A 16,624-nucleotide genomic window follows, 5' to 3' on the forward strand; every position below is an offset into this window, starting at 1 on the left:
ATTTCTGTGATTCAGCAACCCCGCTGGAGACTGGAGCCAGCCTTCCCTGGGGTTAGAGGATTATCTGTGCATGGGTGGGAGGGAGGTAAAGGATTTGTTTTGCTATTGTTTTGTTGCTGCTGTTGTGTATTCTGCGAACATTGTGGGCACCAAGATGTACGGCAACACTTGCAGGCTGCCCCCCCCCAGCATGTCCTTAGTTTGTGTTGGCTAACACAAGTAATGATTTCACTATATGTTCCAATGTATGTGCGATAAATAAGCAAATCTGAATCAGAATGGGAGGTTCCATCTCCCCAGCTCTCACACAGAGTCAAAGAACTGGCATTGATGTTAGACTGAAGGGAACTCTGATGTGATAGCACATTTCATACACATAGGGTCTTGAGGGCTTTTCACCCGAGTAATGCTGAACGTCACCAGCTGATAATGGGTAGTAGACTTTACTATGGACCAAATGCAAGCATATCATGTTAGTTGACTGTGGAGTTCACCTGTGGGTCAGACCTTAACTGTCTTTATATCACCCCACTTACTCTGCAATAAATATCCACTGTGGATTAAGCACCACGCAGCCAACATTGGTTCAAAGGTGCAATACTTTTTAGTTGAACATGACTATTTTATTGTGAAATCTATGCTAAGACAATTTTAATTGCAGTTAACACTATTAGGGTCTATGAAAACAATATCATTATTTCCATTGTCAATAGGTGTGTACATGTTGGAAGTTTTCATGGCACAGCAATGTTTACACAAAATAATTCTCTAATTTATTAAACAGGCATTAACTTGTCATGAGGGAAAACCATTATTGATTTAATTGGTCTTTCACTATTAATTATTGTTGACAGGTATTTGGCTACAAGGTGCTCCCGTCTTTGTACTTCCAACTATTGCAACCCCAGTTTGTTAATTATTCTTCAAAATATAAGCTGAGACACTTCTCTTCTCAGTGCTGCCATCGGAAAGGTGTTAAAGGAGCCTTCAGTCCCACATCATCAGGTTCGGAAACAGTTATTACCTTTCAACCAGCAGGCTCCTGAGCCAGCATGGATATCTGCTCACCTCAACACTGAAATGATTCCACACCTACGAACAGACTTTCAAGGACTCTACAACTCACGTTCTCAGTATTACTTATTTATTTTTCTATTTGCACCATTTCTCTTCCTTTTTCACTTTGGTTGCCAGCTTTTGTGTATAGCTTTTCATTGATTGTATTGCATTTCTTTGTTCTACTGTGAATGCCTGCAAGAAAACTCTCAGGGTAGTGTATGGTGACATGTACATACTTTGATAATAAGTTTTCTTTGAACTTGAGACAAGCCTTGCTTGCTCCTGAAATTGTAATGCTTTCCAATGTTAAGTTGGAGGAAATGTAAAGCAGTTTAACAGTGGAAGAGCCATTATCTAAATTTGACATCACTTGTCATTCACAATCATTCATGCCAGCAGGCCACCACTAAGAAATCCTGGACAGATGAATTATGGACCAACTTAAACAATCAGCTAATGGCTGTCCAAACCCTAATAACTTGTATTCTGCTTCTGAAATTAATCTCATTGAAGTGAATCAGACCATTCAATTTGCAGGTTCAGATTCAAGGAGTAAAATAAACTGAATTCAGGCTTTAACACAGGTCATGAAACACTGAACTAGTTTTTATAACTCAGCCGCTTTGAATTTTGATCTTTATGTTCCACTATATCCATGAAACATGAGTTTGAGTACAGAGAGGAAATTAAGAACCTGGTGGCATGGTGCAAAGACAATAACCTATCCCTCAACGTCAACAAGACGAAGGAATTGGTTGTTGACTTCAGAAAGAGTAGCAGACCGCACGACCCAATTTACATCGGTGGTGCGCAAGTGGAACAGGTCAAAAGCTTTAAGTTCCTCAGGGTCAATATCACAAATGACCTGACTTGGTCCAACCAAGCAGAGTTCATTGCCAAGAAGGCCCACCAGCGCCTTTACTTCCTGAGAAAACTAAAGAAATTTGGCCTGTCCCCTAAAACCCTCACTAATTTTTATAGATGCACCGTAGAAAGCATTCTTCTAGGGTGCATCACAACCTGGTATGCAAGTTGTCCTGTCCAAGACCGAAAGAAGCTGCAGAAGATTGTGAACACAGCGCAGCACATCACACAAACCAATCTTCCGTCCGTGGACTCACTTTACACCGCATGCTGTCGGAGCAGTGCTGCCAGGATAATCAAGGAGAGAAGGTTCAGGAGCTTAAAGACTCGTACGGCCAGATTTGGGAACAGTTTCTTTCCAACTGTGATAAGACTGCTGAACGGATCCTGACCCAGATCTGGGCCGTACCCTCCAAATATCCTCTCGTTTTTTTTGCACTACCTTAATTCTCATTTTTCTATTTTCTATTTATGATTTATAATTTAAATTTTTAATATTTACTAATTTTTACTATTTTTAATAATTAATATTTGTAATCCAGGGAGTGTGAAGTGCAGAATCAAATATCGCTGTGATGATTGTACATTCTAGTACCAATTGTTTGGCGACAATAAAGTATAAAGTACTACAGCATGCATTCTTTTGTAAATTCTGTATTGAATTTCATGGTAAAAATGGATGATTTATCTCTCATTGCCATGAAGAGGTTATCATCACCCTGGGGATTGTGTCATGTTCAATTTCATAGGTTGGATCATTGGATCTTGGAGTTAAAATAGATAAGTGTCTCTCAGATGATTGCCACATGAAAGTAGTAAGTCCCTTCTTTACTGAACTAATAGTACAGTGTTTTAATGTAGATCCACAGAGGGGAATAGAGTCAACATTTTGGACCAACTCTCTTCATCAATCCTGATGATGGGTCTCAACCCAAAATGTTAATTATCTTTTAGAACACAGAACATATTCCCCTCCATAGGTGCTCCCTGACCTGCTGAGTTCCTCCAGCATTGTGTGTGTGTTGCTCAAGATTCCTAGCATTTGCAGAGTTCCTAAAGCAACACACACAAAATGCTGGAGGAACTCAGCAGGTCAGGCAATAAACAGTCGATGTTTTGGGCCGAGATCCTTAATCAGGACAGGTGGAATTTCTAGCATTTTTGATTTGGATCTGATTGTGTTGCTTTTCATTAGTTTTTCCAGGCTTTGTGCATGGGAAATATACTGCTAACTGTTCAATCATGACATGGCATGATCGAAACATAAAACCACCTACCTGCAAGCTTGACTCTACCCATACTGAATCTGCCAGGAGGTTAGAAGAGAGAGTGCCCTCATTAAAATTGAATTCATACGAAGTAGCTGACATTGTTTCCTCTCTTGTGCAAACATGGGACTGCACATTGGAGTTGAAGTGTGCATCCTACACCATAGCAAGGGCATGTATTTCAGATCAAGAGGGCACTTTAGAGCAAGAGCTCTAAGCTTTGAGATTCAGGACTTCTGGGCAGACATTGGCTTATTCCATTCATCTGAAGTACACACCTGGACAGTTCAACACAGAAAGGATGCTGTTGCGATTCGCTGCTCCTCCCCAGGGTTCACTCTTGTTGAGCTTATGTTGTAGTCAAGGGAGAACCAGCAAATTGCCATAAATCTGAACTGGCAATGAAGTATTTATGCTATATACTGAAGCAGTGATGTATTGTTGAATAAGATATAACTGTTTTTAATTACAATTAATTCCTGAAAAATGATCCTTCACCTCCCCCACCGGAGAAGCGATTGCACTGTGTGCCAATTGGCATAAAAGGATCAAAGTTACTCACCATATTCAAAGTTTCGAAGGTTTCAAAGGTACATTTAATATCGGAGAAATGTATACAATATACATCCTGAAATTCTTTTTCTTTGCAACCATCCACGAAAACAGAGGAATGCCCCAAAGAATGACAGTTAAATGTTAGAACGCCAGCTCCCCCCCACCCATACATAAGCAGCAGAAAAGCAACGATTCCCCCCCTCTCCTATAAGCAACAAAAGATTCGGCATCCTCCACCAAGCATGCAGCAAAGCATCAATAAAGACACAGACAACAGGAATTCTGCAGATGCTGGAAATTCAAGCAACACACATCAAAGTTGCTGGTGAACGCAGCAGGCCAGGCAGCATCTCTAGGAAGAGGTACAGTCGACGCTTCAGGGCGAGACCCTTCGTCAGGACTAACTGAAGGAAGAGTTAGTAAGAGATTTGAAAGTGGGAGGGGAGGGGGAGGGGGATATCCAAAATGATAGGAGAAGACAGGAGGGGGAGGGATGGAGCCAAGAGCTGGATAAGTGATTGGCAAAAGGAATATGAGAGGATCATGGGACAGGAGGCCCAGGGAGAAGGAAAAGGGGGGGGGGGGGACCTAGAGGATGGGCAAAGGGTATAGTCAGAGGGACAGAGGGAGAAAAAGAAGAGTGAGAGAAAGAATGTGTGTATAAAAATAAATAACAGATGGGGTACAAGGGGGAGGTGGGGCATCAGCAGAAGTTGGAGAAGTCAATGTTCATGCCATCAGGTTGGAGGCTACCCAGACGGAATATAAGGTGTTGTTCCTCCAACCTGAGTGTGGCTTCATCTTTACAGTAGAGGAGGCCGTGGATAGACATGTCAGAATGGGAATGGGACGTGGAATTAAAATGTGTGGCCACTGGGAGATCCTGCTTTCTCTGGCGGACAGAGCGTAGGTGTTCAGTAAAGCGGTCTCCCAGTCTGCGTCGGGTCTCGCCAATATATAGAAGGCCACATAAAGACATAGACTTGCAGTACCCCAAAGACTATTCATTCACCCGGTAATTCGACATACCACGGGCTCTCTCTCCCCTAATAAGGGAAAAAGAGGTGTCAATGTTTTCATACATGTATTAGGAATTTGCTGAGGTGTGTTTGCAAGACGTGCAAGAAAGGGCAACAACATTCAACAATTATTGAATCGTCCCTGTCTGTAAAGGAGATTGTACGTTCTCCCCGTGACTACCTCCGGGTGCTCCCACAGTCCAAAGATGTACTAGTCGGTAAGTTAATTGGTCACTGTAAATTGTTCTGTGGTTAGGCTAGATTTAAATCAGGGGTTGCTGATTTAAAGGGCCAGAAGGGCCTATTCTGCACTGTATCTCAATAAATAAAATTTTAAAACTGTATAAAAAACAGACTTAGAGTACATATATGGAATAATGTGTGCATAACTACCATCATGTATCTATAATGTAAACAGCATTATAAAAAAATAGCTCGTAGTGAATGCGTGGAATTTGTTGCTACAGCCAGCTGCATCATACCCAAGTCATTGAGTTTTTCTTAAAATAGAGGTTGATAGGTTCTTGATTTGTAAGGGCATCAAAAGTTACAGGGAGAAGGCAGGGAATAGGAATGGGGGAAAAATAAATCAGCCATGATTGAATGGAGGAGCAGACCTAATGGGCTGAATAGTCCTACTCCACTCCCATGTCTGATGATCAAATCACCGCAGGAAAAAGGCCCCTATCTAAACAACCTTCATGGTTGCACCCTTGACTGGCATCTGTAGCAGAGATCAGTCACTTTGATTGCCAGCTGGTACATCGCTCAGTCCCATTTATGCAGCTTTTACTCAGCAGCAAACTGAGGAGGGAGGTCCATCAGAAACGGAGAAGGAAAGGAAAAAGATGGGTAAATGCTTTTGCTTTTGTTTCCTGTCCCCTTGCGGAGTGAAACAGTCTAACCTGTCCAGAAGACCTATTGATCTAGAGTTCTTTATCTAGTGCCATCACAGGAAGAGATTAATTGAACAGCATTGTTATCCCTGATAGACTTAGAAATTAAAATAGTGCAGATGTCACTCTCCTTCACGAGTTGTCAATTTGCTGAATTAACCAAACAGTTTCTGCTTTAGCCCTGAATGTGGTTGCAATCCATTAGAATAATGCTGTAGACAAGACCTATCTTTCATTGTCCTAGCAAAGGGCTCAATACACCTGTATTTGTGTAACGTGCAACTAGCAAAGGATGATATTCAATGCAGTGGAAGAATTCTGTAGTAATGTTGTGTTGCCAGGCAACCCCGCTGGCCCTGTGCCAGAGTGACTTCAAGCCATCATTAACACAGCTCCTTACTGAGGAGTTAAGCTGGGCTGAAACCTTTCTTTAGAGAAGTGAGTCGCTGTGACTTTACCGTCAGTAATCCAGGAGGCTTTTCAAGTTTTAATCCAGAACTGACAGTTAACTCCAAAATCGATTCACTGAAGAATAAAAATTGCATAAAAGGAATGGAGCAAAGTACAAGCTGGCAATCAAAGTGATTGATCGCCACTACGGAGGCAGTTCAAAGATGCTGCTGCACCATGAAGGTAGTGTATCAAATATTGATTTGAATGAATGTGTTTTCAAATGTGATTATTTAACCAAAGATTCATGAAACTAAGTTGCATGTTCTTGTTTCTTTTTGCTTAAAACCACTGAGCTCCAGTTCCAAATATTTACTAGTCTGCCTACTTCTTTAGTTACAAATGCTTTACTAATTAACAAATTCTTCTCCATATTTTTGAGTCGATAAAATTAGATCATGGCATTGCAGCTTTTTTGGTGGATACAGGGTACATGGTGAAAGTCACAACAACTTTATTATTGAAGTACTTATTTGTCACCATGTACTACATGGAGATTCAATTTTCTTGCAGGCACTTATAGAAAAATACAACAACATACAACAATGCACACACAATTCTGGTTAATTGGACCATTGGTTAATCGGGCCAGCTGCTTAATTGGGACAACAATTAAAGAACAAAAAATAATCAAGACAATTCTCTTTGCTTATTTGGGACACTATGCCATTTAATTGGGACAGGAGACGTTGCATAACACTTTCTAACTAGTATCAGTCAAGTACACTTCTGCAGTTGTTAGATATTACACCATGCTTAGAGCAAACAGTTTTGAAATAGAAACGCAAACAACAGGAATACTGCAGATGAAGGGTCCTGACGAAGGGTCTTGGCCTGAAACATCGACTGTACCTCTTCCTAGAGATGCTGCCTGGCCTGCTGAGTTCACCAGCAACTTTGATGTGTGTTGCAGTTTTGAAATAGTATCAGTTGCATGTGTTTGTGTTCAAAAAGCTGTGATTGTTTTGATCACTGATAGTTGGTGAGAAATAGCAGTAAGACAATTCAGAACTGTTTTACTCACTGAGGTTCTAAGCATTGAGGCTTAGAGTTGCCAGAAATGGCAGGAGTGAAAATGAAACAATTTCACTACTTCAAGAAGTTAGGGACTACAAAGAATTTGAAGGTATTATCAATCATCTTGAATGTTACAATGAAAATAAAGATTTGGAGAATGTAATCATCAAAAGCATTGCATGAAGGCAGTCCATTAGCTTAACTAAGTGTCTGAACTGATTTCATTCATTTACATTCAATCACAAGAACATGGCAGTGTGCACTGCATGAATTCCTCCATTGATAACTATTAGGAACAAATATAGTTTTATAGTATTGTAGTAGTATTGGTAGAGTTCTGATTTGTTCTGTATTTCATGAAATACACAATTTGTTACTCAATTAAATGGCAATTTGCCTTTTCTATATTTTTTTAAAAATATTTCCATGAAATTTGACTAATTGGGGCAGACACTTAATTAGGTCAAAATGTACTGATCCCATTGTGCCCCTTTTAACCGGAATCCAATGAGAATGAGTATTGGTGAAGTGGGGGGGGGGGCACTTACTTTATGAACAAAACTTTAAGTTTCAGGTAACACACGTAAAAGTTGCTGGTGAACGCAGCAACTTTTATGTGTGTTGCTTGAAATTCCAGCATCTGCAGATTTCCTCGTGTTTGCATTTAAGTTTCAGGTAATTGCCCTCCCCCCTTCACCATTCCCGTTTCCCTCATTCATCTTATCTCCTTACCTGCCCATCACCTGCCTCTGGTGCTCCATCCCCTTCCCTTTCTTCTAAGGCCTTCTGTCCTCTCCTATTAGATTCCCCTGTCACCAGCCCTTTATCTCCTTCACTAATTGATTTCTCAGCTCTTCACTTCATCCCTCCCTCTCTCCTGGTTTCACCTATCACCTTCCACCTTGTACTACTTCTTCCCCTCACCTCACCTAATTTCTCTGACTTCTCACCTCTTGTTTCCAGTACCGATGAGGGGTCTCGGCCTGAAACATCGAGTGTTTGCTCTTTTCCATAGAAGCTGCCTGGCCTGCTGAGTTTCTCCAGCTATTTGCATTTGGTACTTTGATTTCCAGCATCTTTTGTTTGTGTTACATCAGACATTGTACTGATTTCACACAGTATTCATCACCCAAATTACACCAACATTATGGAACATGTTTGAAGATTACTACAATACATGTGGGATAAATATTCCAACAAATACAAAAAAGACTTAAGAGTAACATCTTTTGATGAGTTTCTTCTGTTTATATTACTTTAAAATATTTTTGTTCATATACCTTAGCTTCTTTTTAAATGCAACTTTCTCATGCAGCTGTTTGGTTTTAGCTTTTAAATTGACCGTAACGTTCATTTTAGAGATTGTACTTTGCTATAACTGCTTCTCGGATTAGAGTATTCTTTGACCAGCTGAGTAATTCCTTAAACAATATTGGCAGGGAGTAGCTCTCCAACATGGCAGTGTGAAAAGTATGAATCAGTTTTAACATTACCTTCACCCCATATCACCTCAGGGTGCTTCACTGATGATACAACTCCATCTGTACATGTTAATAAAGCTGTTTTAATCCATCAGCATTTACCTATATTTCAAAACCCTGCCAAAGTGGAAAAAGGAGCAATATTACACCAGCGCATTACCGGACAGATTTAATAAACTAAAAAGGGGAAGATTATCGCCCCTTTACTTACTCCTATCACTGCACAGTAACCACTTTAAACCAGTTTTTATAATACTGTTTACAATGTAAATTCATGCTGGTATTTCTGTATTTATGAACATTTTATTCCATATCCACACTTTAACCTCTGAATTTATCTTTTATCTAAGATAAGTAAAGGGCCCCAAACAGCCCTTCCAGGTGAGACAACATTTCACTTGTGAGTCTGTTGGGGTCATCTATTGCATCCGGTGCTCCCAGTGTGGCCTCTTCTACGTCGGTGAAACCCAATGCAGATTGGGGGGCCGCTTCGTCGAGCACCTCCACTCCGTCCGCCACAACAGACAGGATCTCCTGGTAGCCACCCACTTCAACTGTGCTTCACATTCCCATTCGGATATGTTCATACATGGCCTCCTCTACTGCCATGATGAGGCTAAACTCAGGTTGGGGGAGCAACACCTCATATACCGTCTGGGTAGTCTCCAGCCCCTTGGTATGAACATTGAATTCTCTAACTTCTGGTAATTCCCTCCCTCTCCCTTCCTCTATCCCTATTTCACTCTGCCCCCCTCCCCCAGCTGCCTATCACCTCCCTCATGGTTCCGCCTCCTTCTTCTACTACCCATAGGTTTTCCTGCCTATGACGTCCCTGCTTCCCCTCCCCCACCCCCTTGTCTTTCAAATTACTGGTCTTTCAGCTGAACCTACAAGCATTCTTCAAATCCTTCCCCCTCCTTCTTTCTTCAGTCCTGACGAAGCGTTCCGGCCCAAAACGTCGACTCATTGTTTCCACTGATGCTGCCCAACCTGCTGAGTTCCTCCAGTGTGCTGTGAGTGTTATCTTTTATCTAATTCTTTACAATTGTTGAATGTTGTTGCTTTTTCTTGCATGTCGCACGAACACACCACAGCAAATTCCTAACACGCGTATATGACAAATCAAGTTGGTCATTGATTACCTTTACAATCAAGGGGACAAGAAAGGTGCTCTGGTTTTCTTCCATTGTCCAAAATCATAATGGTTGATTGGTTATTGTAAATTGTCCTGTGATTAGTTGAGGGTTAAGGGGTTCTGGGCAGCTCAGCTTGAAGGGCCAGAAGGCCCTACTGTGTGCAGTATCTCAATTAAAAAAAAACTAAAGTGTAAGATCATTGAGTAGAACTTGAGGGCAAAGTTTCTGGAGTAAAATATTTTCCATCAAAACAAATGGCTTCATGACCTCCTGATGTTATCATCAGTACATTGTCGTTCAAAGTGAATTTATTATCAAAGTATGAATATGTCACCATGTACTACCTTGAGATTCATTTTATTGAAGGCATTTTAGGGGAAAAGACAATAAAACTTACAAAAAACTACCCATAAACAAAGACTGGCAAACAACCAATTGGTAGTAATAAGAAGAGAACATGGCCTGATGGTGGGAGTCTTTGAGGATTATTGTACTTGCTGCCACTCATTGATTCGATGGTCATTTGGATCTCAGCCACACTAACCTCCTGCAGCCCCAGTTGGTCCATTTGTCCTCTGGACCCTGTCACCATAGCCAGCTCCAACAGTACAGAGGTGTCCACAAGCAGCAACTGGGGCTTTGGAGGCAGAAGCTGCACCAGGCTGACTGATCTTTGACAGCACATATAGTAAAAGGCCTCGTCAACCATTTCACTGATATTACTGATGAGCAGAGACTATTTTTAAAAAAATTATTAATGGAGATAACTAACAATAATATTTGAATACATAAAAAAGACAAAGATACAGTTCATAACAAAAAGATATAGATGATCCGGTTCCCTCCCACTTTCCAAAGACGTATGGGTTAGGGTTAGTAAACTGAGAGCATGCGATGTTGACATCGGAAGTGTGGCAACACTTGTGGGCTACCCAGCACAATCCTCTCTGGTTTGATTTATCACAAAATGATGCATTTCACTGAACGTTTTGATATACATGTGACAAATAAAGCTAAATCTTTACTGAAGGGAGATAACTGATATAAATTAAGTAAAATAAGTAAGAAGAAAACACTTCCCTACAATTACTAGATTGACAAACCTGTTCAAGCAGCTATTGCGGAGTCCTGACGAAGGGTCTCAGCCTGAAATACAGCTCTTATTTTCTTTCCACAGATATGACCTGGGCTGCTGGATGACCCCAGAATTTTGAGAGTGTTACTCTAGATGTTCAGCATCCACAGAATCTGTAATGTTTACAATGCTGACAAACTGAGGCACCAAACGAGAAGGGTACCTGGCACCACAGCTCAGGATATTTATGCCCCGTTGTGCTGAGTTTCAAAGTGTAAAGTTAAATGCTTAGGCATCTGGTCTCCAATACCTTCCTGAAAGTACATGAAGCTGAGGTAAACGTACAAATTCTAGCCTGCATCACCTGTAGTTTCCCAACTCATCATACACCATCCTGACTTGAATATGCGTCACTATTACTTCATCATTGCTGGATATATATTGAAGAACACCATCTCCAACAGCATGGAGGGAACGTCTTCACCAGTCTGCAGCAATTCAAGAGGATGGCTTGGCACCTCCTTCTCAAGGACTATTAGGGGTGAACATTAAATGCTGATGTCCAAGCAATGCCAATATGCTGATAAATGAAGAGAAGGAGTCACATCAGTCATAGAGTCAAAGTTCAAATTCTGAATAAATTATAAAACCTTGAGATTCATCTCCTTACAAGCAGCCACGAAATAAGAAACCTAAAAGAACTCATGAAAATGGCTGACAAACACCCAATGCACAAAGAGAAAAAAACACACACAAATTATGCCAAACAATAAAAACAAGCAACAGCATTCGGAGCTAAAGTGAGTCCACAGACACAAAGTGCAGAGCCCCAGCCTCAGTTCATCACACAGTGGAGCTTTACTCTGAACTAAAGTGGAGCAAAACGCAGCTTGCATAGAATCTTAGAAAAGTACAGCACAGAAATGGGCCCTTCAGCCCATCTAGTCCATGCCAAATCACTCAAATTGTCTAGTGCCATCAAGCTGCTCTGGGAGCATAGCCCTCCATACCCCTACTGTCCATGTACCTATCCAAACTTCTCTTAAACATCGAAATTGAGCTTGCATGCACCACTTGTGCTGGCAGTTCATTCCACACTCTCACGACGCTCTGACTGAAGAAGTTTCTCCTTATGTTCCCCTTCAGCTTTTCACCTTTCACCCTGAAACTATGACCTCTGGTTGTAGTCCCACTGCTGTTTAGTTTGCAAGCTGCCAGCTGTAGGTTTGAGATGTAGTTTATGATCTTCTCAAACCTTACAAATTCCCAACTCTAATTCTTTGTTTCCTAAGTTTGGGCAACAGCTACTCCTTCCACTCTTTACCCTGACGTTGTTTGCTGCCTTTGACTATTGAGCATTGGCTCCCTGACCACTCAACATCTCTAATCTTTCTTTTTTTAGAACCCCCTACAAAATCAGCTTCTCTGTTTGTGTCAACAGCTCTATCATCCTTGGGCTCAACGTCCCATTTCTCTTCACTCCTCTGGGTTTTGTGGCACGTTAACAGTGCTGTGGAGATGCAATAGTGCTCTGGCGTTGTTAATTTTAAGCTCCATTTAAACAATCAAAATTTAATAGCTCCTTAAATAGAGAATGAATTTCTGAGCTTTACCCTGAACTAAACTGGCTGACACAGCAAAGGGTAATGTGCTTTCTTTCAACACTACAGGCAGAGAACTCAACGGACAGAAAATCATCAAAGGTAGAAACATAAACTCCCCATCAGCACTCATGCAGAGAAAGGTTCTGTAACACTGAGAATGGAAACTTACCCATGTGAATTGATGCATAGCATTAAAAAAAAAGATAATTATTGAATATTTCTTTTGTAAAGCTCACAAAGAGGAAAATGAAATTCTCTTATGGATAATAAGAAAAATAAAAATTCTGTTGTGTTGATTTTGATGATCAAAATCAAAGTTGTCATTAATAATTATCATAAAAAATTATCCAGTATTGACCAGAAAAGTATCATGGTACAAGCTGAAGAATATATTTTCCTGAGGTGGATACAAGATTCAATCCTATTTATCACGTGTATACCAAAATGTATAATGTAATGCATCATTTGCATTAACGAACAACAGATAGAGGTGCAGGGGGCAGCCCATGGGTATCGCCACACATTTTGGCGCCATGATATGCCCACAATGCCGAATGCAAGAAGCAACAAAACGACAAAATAACAGGTTTGCCTTCATACTCACATTGTCCACAGCTGAAAAGTAAAAAGTCTGCTGCAGTGTAAGCTTCACTAATGACCTAAGTATGAAAAGTGTATGAGAACTAGGGGAATGTAGAGCATAGAATAGCAACTGCACAGCACAGGCCATTCAGCCCACAATATTGTGCTGACCTATAATTACATACCCCAACATAAATAATCATGATATAAATGATCACAAAACAACCTGAGGGAAGGAAATTATCAGTCTGTGGGAAAAGTAGTAAATTCAATATTACTTTAAGATCATAAAATATGAGAGCAGAGCTAGGCCATTTGGCCCATCGAGTCTGCTCCACCATTTCAGCATGGCTGATCCAACTCCCTGTCAGCCCCAATCTCCTGCCTTCTCCCCATAACCCTTCATGCCCTGACCAGTCAAGTACCTATCAACACTCTCTTTAAATATACCCAATAACTTGGCCTCCGGAACCATCTGTGGCTATGATTTTCACAGATTCACTACTCTCTGGCTAAAGAAATTCCTTATCTCAGTTCTAAAAATTGACGTAATTCAAGTATTGAGCTGAATACTTGCAATCCAGATGCTTAAGGGACTATAGATGACTTATTACTACAATCTATTATGTTTTAAAAACACAAACAACAGGAATTCTGCAGATGCTGGAAATTCAAGCAACACACATCAAAGTTGTTGGTGATTATTATGTTTCTTGGCTTTACTATTGGTGCAGAATTAGGCCATTATTTGTTGATACATACGTATGTACTTTAATAATAAATTTACTTCACACTTTGAATTACTAATTAATAATTTAAGGACTTTTTTAAAGGTACTAATTACTACAATGTTAGGACTATAATGCTGGTGGATGATAAATACAATTCATTCTGGACAAATATTAATTCAAAGTGTTAAAGAGAAACTGTGTATAGAGCAGTCATTCATACACTGGTAAGGGAAGATGTCTGTAGGAATGAAAAATAAATCTCCAAAACTTTCATTACAATGCTTAGCCTAGCAGTAAAAAAGGTATGTGAGTAGTATCAGAGTGTTGGGATATAAATCAATAGAGGCTGAATTGTTGCTGTGCAAAGCATCAGATTCTATCTATGTACTTCTGGCCATTTCTTTTACAGATATCATTGCCCACCGGAGACTGCTGGGGAGAACAATTAAGATGATGCCAACCTTCAGACTTCTGTTATGGGGAAACTTCAAAACAGCCTGTCTTGTTTCCTTTCACGAACATAAGACTGTGAGGTGATCTGCAGTAGTTAACACAATGCTTTACAGTATCAGTGACAATTCCTGCCCCTGCCTGTTCTCCTCATGAACGCGTAGATTTTCTTTGGGTGCTCCGGTTTCCTCCCACAGTCCAAAGACATACTGGATGGTAGATTAATTGGTCATTGTAAATTGTCCTATGATTAGGCTAGGGTTAAACCGGGAGTTGCTGGGTGTCGTGGCTCGAAGGGCCGGAAGGCTCACTCCATGCTGTATCTCAATAAAATAAAATTGTTATTTGATGATAAAGAGGTTTTGCTTGTCTTTATTACTAATGACAAATGCTTCAGAGGAGACAAGGTTATATTTGAATGGTAAAAGAAAAAAGCAAGCCAGAAAATTATTTTCAGAGAAATCTTTGTGGAATAAGTTACTGGAGGAGACAACCCAAGTAAATAATATAAATGGATTCAATTGACAATTATATTATTTTTATCTGGAAAGGGTAGAATAAATAAGACAAAACAAATGCAGATACATGGGTTAAGATCTAATGACCCTTTCTTGTTTATAAGAATTCTTCCATTCTGTCTATACGAAGAGTAAATCATCGCTTGGCATATTGAGGTTGCTGGAGCATGCATTAGACATACTAAAGGTGTAGAACGTTGAAGATTTTTTCCATTAGTGATCCAGTACAATTTCTCAAGACTTTCTGTGCTCCTAGCAACCATCAGAGTCAATTTCATGAAACATCTTTCCTTGTTACAGTGTTTCTCTGCTTGCAACTTGTTCTTCCACGTAATCTGGCAGAGGGTAGGAGGGGGAAGCAAGGCGTTGAGCGGATTTTCATCGGACGTGCGAGCAGTTAGAATGAGTTTCAACTTATCACTGTTTTGGAATAGGTGAAGTGTTCAGAGTGGGTATTTAGATCACACAGGTTCCAGCCAAGTGCTATGAAATTTCTTATAAATTGGAGGATTGCAGTAATACATCAATTCCAAACGTAAGACTTCTAATGCCAAATGAGGTGCAGGAGCCAGAACGCACACACTCAGTGACTCAGTGAGTCAGGAACAGCTTCTTCCCCTCTGCCATCTGATTTCTGAATGAACATTGAACCCACAAACACCAGCTCACCACTGTTTCTTTTCTCCTCTTGCACTACTTAATTTACTTTCATAAATATATATACATTTCTTACTGTAAATTACGGTTTTATGTATTGCAATATACTGCTGCTGCACAACAAAAAATGTCATGACAAATGCCAGTGATATTAAACCTGATTCTGATTCCCAGTTCACTGTTGTAAATGTGTGGTTATTTGAGTTTGTCATTTTCCAGTCGGCTTGAACCAGTCTGGCCATTTTTCTCTGACCTTTCTAATTAACAAGGCGATTTCACCCACAGAATTTCCACTCACTGGATGTTTTTTTTTTTTTTTTGTTTTTCATACAATTCTCTGTAAACTCGTATTGCATGAAACCCCTAGAAGATCAACAATAACCGAGATACTCATACCACTCCTTCTGGCACCAACAATCAATCCACCAATGGTCAAAGTCAGTTAGGTCCTATTCTTACCCCATTCTGATTTTGGCTCTGAACATCAACTGAACCTCTTGACCATGTCTGCATGCTTTTATGCAAAGAGTTGCTTCCACATGATTGGCTGATTAGAGAGTTGCATTAATGAGCTGGTAACAGATGTACCTAATAAAGTGGCCACTGAGTGTATATTATATTATATACAGCGGATTCCAATTAATTGGGTCACATCAGGACCTGTACATTTTAGCTCAATTAAGCACTTGGCCCAATTAGCCAATGTTTCATGGAAATAGTTGAAAAGGTATATAGAAAAAGACAAACTGAGTAATAAATTATGTATTTAAATGAAATATAAAACAAATTAGAACACTACCAATACCACTGTAATACTATAAAGCTGTGTACTAGTTCCTAATACTTATCAATGGAGGGATTCATCTGCATTATATTCCTTTGACTGAAAATGAACAAAATCAACACAGACATCTAACGCAGATAATGGACTACCTTCATATAATGCTGTAGATGATTGTATCCTCTAAATCTTCATTTTCACTGTAACATTCAGATGATTGCCGATACCTTCTAATACTTCATTTTTTCTAACTTGTTGAAGTAATGACATAATTTCATTTTCACCCCCAGCTGTTTCTGGCCTCTCCAAGCCTGAATGCTTGAAACCGCAGTGAGCAAAACAGTCCTGAATTGTCCTACTGCTTTTTTCTTGCCAGCTATCGGTGACAAAAGTCACTGCTTTTTGAACACAAACACAAGCAACTGATGCTATTTAAAATCTGTCTGCTTGAAGCACAATGTAGTGTGCAATGGCCAAGCAA

The 16,624-nt window shown here is 40.1% G+C and overlaps 1 long non-coding RNA gene across 1 annotated transcript; it reads left to right on the forward strand.

The window, feature by feature from the left end:
* The first annotated feature begins 6,067 nt into the window (after positions 1 to 6,067).
* LOC140212308 (uncharacterized) lies at positions 6,068 to 14,504 on the forward strand. The gene is made up of 3 exons (XR_011889689.1): positions 6,068 to 6,294; positions 9,540 to 9,622; positions 14,147 to 14,504. It is a non-coding gene; the product is annotated as an uncharacterized lncRNA (long non-coding RNA).
* The last annotated feature ends 2,120 nt before the right edge of the window (positions 14,505 to 16,624 follow it).

This window comes from Mobula birostris, chromosome 19 (assembly GCF_030028105.1).
Source record: "Mobula birostris isolate sMobBir1 chromosome 19, sMobBir1.hap1, whole genome shotgun sequence".
Taxonomy (NCBI): Eukaryota; Metazoa; Chordata; class Chondrichthyes; order Myliobatiformes; family Myliobatidae; genus Mobula; species Mobula birostris.